Source organism: Hydra vulgaris, chromosome 01 (genome assembly GCF_038396675.1).
Source record: "Hydra vulgaris chromosome 01, alternate assembly HydraT2T_AEP".
In the NCBI taxonomy this organism is placed as follows: Eukaryota; Metazoa; Cnidaria; class Hydrozoa; order Anthoathecata; family Hydridae; genus Hydra; species Hydra vulgaris.
In genome coordinates this window covers 47005454-47011548 of record NC_088920.1, presented here as the reverse complement: position 1 = coordinate 47011548, position 6095 = coordinate 47005454, and the positions used below count along the sequence as shown (strand labels likewise).

Genomic DNA, 6095 nt, shown 5'->3' with positions numbered 1-6095 from the left:
TAGTAGGAATGCCAGAATAAAAAGCCTTTCTTGTTTTCTTTTTAATTATTTTCTAATTTTATTGAAATTGATTTACAGTTGAAAGCAGATTTACATGGATGTAAATCTGTTATTGATCCAGATAGATAGTGATAAAGATAGATAACTTAGAGTAATATTAATACAATACCATTTTGCGCGTTTAAACTAACATTAAATGAGGATGGTGTTGATGAGGTCTAGACTTTGCGTTTCCTCTATTCCTAGTATCAAAAAAGCGTGATCTTTTTTTTAATAAGCATCCTTATTTTACATTAGTGTTGACATAAAAAGTTTGTTTCTGTAAGTTTTCTCATCTCAAACAAAAAATAAAAGGTTTACGGTTCTGTAATTGTGTTATTTAATTGTTTCACTTAATTTTAAATAAACTACTGTAATTTAAATGTTGAAGTCGTCGACGCAGTTATAGTCGTAGGTACCGATTACTTTTAAAATAGATTTTTTTCAATACATTTTTAAAATAAAAAGTTTTAACAGAAACTGATTAACTAATTATAAAAATAAATAAAATAATTTTTTTTTCACACTTACAAAGCACAACAGGAGCAGATACTAAAAGAGTTTAGAAGTTTGATCGAAAAACTCAACAACGATAATGAAAAATTAATGAAAAGAGTTGAAGAATTAGAAAATAATAAATCAGCACCTACTTTCGCAAACGTCACATGGGCAGATAAAGTAAAGAAATTTGAACAAATGCTCAAAATAGTCGCAGGCAAAACGAGAAAAAAGAGAAAATAACATTGTAATATTTGGAGTAAAAGCTTCAGACAATGAAGACAAAAGCAAAGCTAAATTAGACGACAAAAAGACTATTGAAAAAGTTATTAACAAATTGCAAGTACGCATACAAAGTATTATAAAGTTACGATCAAACAGTGACAAACAAGCCCCGTTTATAGTTATACTAAAAGATGAATTTGAAAGAAATTCAATATTGAAAATAGCAAAAGAATTACGTTATTCAAAAAAGTATGAAAAAGTTTTTATCAATCCAGACTTAACAGAAACAGAACGATACAAATCCAAGTTATTGAGACAAGAATGTAGAGAGAAAAAAAATGAAAACAAAGAGAGAGAAGATTTTTATTATGGTATTCGAAAGGACAAAGTGATAAAAATAAGAAGATAGCAACGAAAAAATGTTAAAAACCCAATTAACTCACCAAGCAATGATTTAGCTCAAGTAAATTTAATTTTTAATATAAACAGTGAGAGGGTTCAATCTCAAAGTAAATTGAATACCATAAACTTACTTAATGCAACATGTTATAAAACTAACATTTCAGCTAAAATTAAAGGATTATACAAAAATTCTAGATCTAATTTTAACAGCAAACCCATTTCGAATATCAAATTTAGTTCACACTAAGCCTTTAGGTGACACCCAAAGAGGTCATCAAGTTCTGAATTTTAACTTCAACATCATGCCAAAGGATCGAATGGATATAGAAAATTCAATTGAAACCACAAAGCTACTATTTAGAAGAGGAAATTATAAAACATTCACAGAGTTTTTGAATAACTATAATTAGAGCGAGGAATTCAAAACTTTAGACGTCAGAGTTATTTAAAGTTTATTAATATTTACGAAAAGGGTTGCGATGAATATACCTAAATTAAAATCGAACAAAATGAATTTCAGAAGTAATAAAAGATCTTTATGGATGAATGCACAACTTAAGCATGAAATAAGACTGAAGAGAAACCTTTGGTATCGTTACAAAATATCAGATTTTAAAAATAAAGAACTAAATCAAAAATATAAAGAAAAAAATAAAGGAATAAAAAATCTAGTTAAAAGTAGCATAAAAGCATACGAAAAAAAAATTGCAGTACAATCAAAACAAAACCCAAAACAAATTTATGCTTATATCAATAGTAAACTTACAGTAAAGGACCACATAAGGTCACTTGTTACCGATAAAAACGAGTTATCTAATGATGTACAGTTTATAGCAAACTATTTAAACAGGTTCTTCTGTTCCGTATTTACAGATGAAAATCTTAAAGTTATTCCATTATGAGAAAAGTGTACCAATTTTAATTTGTCCGATTCCTTTGTTCAACGAAACTGATATAGCAAACATATTATCTAAACTTAATGTAAACAAATCTCCAGGAAGTGACAAAGTTCACTCATTAGTCCTAAATAATTGTGCAGAAAGTCTTAGCAAACCGTTATGCATTATTTTCAACCGATCGCTAGAATTGGGAACACTACCAGAATTTTGGCTCAAAGCAAACATTACACCGTTGTTTAATAAAAGGAGATCGCTTAAAGGCTGACAACTATAGACCAATCTCTTTAACCTCGATAGTATGCAAGCTAATGAAAAGTTTTGTCAGAAATACAAATATGAAACACCTTGTTGATAACAATTTAATAACCAAATATCAGCATGGTTTTATAAAAGCAAAAAGCTGCATTACAAACCTGCTAGAAACCTTAGGTATGGTTACTGATCTTAAAGAAAAAGGTATTTGTGTTGATAATGCCTTTTTAGATTTTGCAAAAGCTTTTGACTCGGTTGTACATAGAAGATTAATTTTCAAATTGGAGTCAATCGGTATAAAGGGGTTATTACTTTTTTTTATTTTTTTATTATTATTATTATTTGCCGTATATTAAAATTTACAGTTTATGTCTTCTGCTTGTTACAGAGAGCTGGAACAAGCAGAAGACATAAACTATCTTATCATCAAGCCCCATTTACATTGAAAAAATTGCCAGTTTATATACAAAAATGAAAAGTAGCTAAATACTTAATAAGAATTTTACACATGTTAGTTAAAATATAAATATTAATATTATATAAAAATTAGTGTTGAAATATAACGCAATATGTCAAAGATTAACAACATCATTTAAACTATGCAAATATTGCTTGGTGTTGTGCTAATAAATCCAAACTTAGGCCTCTTTATCGTCAACAAAAGCTTGATGCTCATCTTATTGATTTTAAAGATAGATTTACTTATGCCAAGCCTCACTTATTTTAAATGAAAATTCTTGATATATGTCAGCTAAATGTTTTTGATACTCTTTGTTTTATGTACAAATCTAAAACTCCAACCCAGCTTCTTTTCATAACTTATATACCTTAAAGGATAAGAATAAATACAACTTAAGAAATGATAATTTAATTCGTCAACCATTTTTTCAAACTAAGGAGTCGTCCATAAAGTACGTACGCCAAAAATTTCGAAAAATTGATCCCCCTCCCCCTGTTGCTATGCGTACTTTTTAACCCCTCCCCCCTTTGAAAAGTACGGACGCTTTTGAAGTACCCTCCCCCCCTTCTCTTTTTTTTATGAGTTAAAAAGTTAAAATTATAAAAAAAAAATAATAATATGTCATCAAAAAGTGGTGATATTCTTTATATTTCAAAGCGTTCCATTTGATTAAAATAATTGCTCAATACTTTTCAAAAACAATATGAAGTATAAAAAGAATTTTGGAATTTCTTCATATTTTAATTTTTAATTAATTAACGCGATAACAGTGTTGCTAAGGGTAACAAGTTTAAAAGCTAAAGTTTTAAAGTATTGTTAAACTTTAAATATTAATTTTTGAAATTTTTATGTTAAAAGTATTTTTTACAATTTTATAAACTTTATTTTAAAAAAATATTTTATAATGAAAATAAGATACTATAAACTATTTCAAAACTAAACAAACAACCCCCGTTTGGATTTATTGTACCTTGTAAATTTAAGTTGTGCTTTAAATAGTCAGTTAAAAATTAGTTTGAAGGCGGAATTATTAAAATGAATAATAATGAAAAGTACAAAATTATTTACCAACAAGTAGTAAAAGCTATGCCACAAAAAAGTAAGCAGGAGCAACAGAAAGAAGCTAATAAATTGTGGTATAAAGTTAAGAATTGACGTATGAATCAGTTTTAAAAAAACTCACACGAAAAACAATGGAAAGCAAAAGTCAGTTGATGTCTTTTTGGTCTAATGTTAAAACATCAAAGAATCAATCTATTGCAGTGAAGCTTCCTCTCATAAACGAAATATCTAGCTACTTCTTCTAAATTTGATATTCAAAAAAAGTCAAAAACCACAAACAAAAGTACCAATTGATCAGCCGCAAAAACCTCATACTCCCCAACAAAAGAAAATTCAAACTGAAATTTCGCAGTTAAAAGAGTAGCTGTTAACATTGGTAAATGTGCGCCGTGCAGGATTGATAACTGACGAACTTAAAATAAAATCAATTTTTGTAGAAAAGCAAATAAAAATAAAACAAACCCGTCTTAAAAAAATGAAACACGAGGCAATCCGTCAAAGACAACGGAAAGCAAGTTTGAAACGAACACTTAATGATATTGTTGATGACACGCCCTACTTAAAATCAAAACTTTCTAAATTCAATAGAGAAAAAAATGGTAGACCAGCTGTAATTGAAGATCAGCCAGATCTTCTTAATGCCATCGTTAACATTGCATCAATAGGAGCCGCTGCGATTGACGAAGATTGCACGAGTTACGTTCATGTAAGACACTTGATGACTTGAATAAAAGCTTACTAAAACTGGGTTATTGTTTATCGCGATCTGCAACTTATTTAAGACGGATGCCTAAGCGATCAAACACACTTGAGGGAATACGTCACATTAAGACAATTCCAGTGAAATTGATCAGGACTGCTAATACAGCTTGTGATAGGCATATCAATGCTGGATTTACATTTGCGTGCATGCAATACATGGATGAAATTTGTTCAATATTTGGTCCAGATTCATGCTTTTATTTAAGTCTAGACGACGAAGCCAAAGTACCATTAGGATTAGCAGCCGCAACAAAACAATCACCAATTTTGATGCATCTTGATTATCAAGTACGTTTGCCAGATCATAACTTTTTAGTGGCTGCCAGACATAAACTTATACCGTCTGTTTATGCAGCTTGTATTATTGATCCAAACAAATTTGCTGACGCAGTGTCATATTCTGGACCAACGTATATTGCTATTAGATCTATGAAGCATGATAGCAGCACTGCTTTTACTCATGGCCGTGATTTGGAACGTCTTGTTTCAATTGAAAATTTTAAGCTTCACATTTGAACTCCAGAAGGTCAGGTAAAACCTATCTTTGTTGTTGCATGTGATAGAGGTACTGATGAAAATCCAAGGTTTCCCAAACCATTGCAAGTTGCAATTGCAAGATTTATAAAATGGGATTTGGATGTCTATCTAACAGGAACTCATGCACCTCATTATTTAGCATATAACAGGGTTGAAAGGCGTATGGCTCCGTTGAGTCGAGAGTTAGCAGAATTGGTTTTGCCACATGATCATTTTGGGACACATTTAAATGCATCTGGAAAAACAATTGACGTTAATTTAGAAAAAAAAATTTGCTTAAGCTGTAGAAACTCTAGCTGAGGTATGGTCTGGTATAGTAATTGATAGCTATTCTGTTTTTGCTGAATATGTTGAACCTTCCCAACTGTCACCAATACCAGAGCAAGATTCAAAATGGATTGAAAGTCACGTGGGACAAAGTCAGTATTTTTTATTGATCGTTAAGTGTGATGTTCTGAATTGCTGTAAACCTTGGCGAAGTTCCTGGAAAAAATATTTTCCTCAACGTTTTTTACCAAGTCCAGTTGTAATGTCTCGTGCTACTAAAGGAATTTTTATTCCTGAGCCAAAGGTAGCACGAAGTATTCCTAAACTTTACTTTTCTTCTCTAGCGCAGCGCTTGGGATATATAGGTTCAAAAATTTCGATGAAAGCTTCTTTTGATTTGCACTGCCCATCATTTTCAAAACAAAAAATTGATGAAAGAACTTGCAAAACCTGCAAAATTTATCACGCTTCTAAAGCAAGTGTTAAGCGTCACAAATGCGTGTTTAGAAACATAATCAACACTACCTCTGAGAAAAACAAAAATGACGATGAAAACACTGATACTCATTAACAGTAAATGAAAGTAATTCTGATCAAATTCATGTCATTGGAAATATATTTAATTAGGTGAAATTACCCTTTGACTTAGATCACCAACAATTTAAATTAATTAATGAAATGATTTTGAGCAG

General features: G+C 30.3%; 1 protein-coding gene across 3 annotated transcripts in view; it reads right to left on the bottom strand.

Moving 5' to 3' along the window:
• Positions 1–6095, bottom strand: part of LOC100208931 (intermembrane lipid transfer protein VPS13D) — a 241165-nt gene that overhangs the window by 206731 nt on the left and 28339 nt on the right. The gene's annotated exons all lie outside the window — the stretch shown is intronic.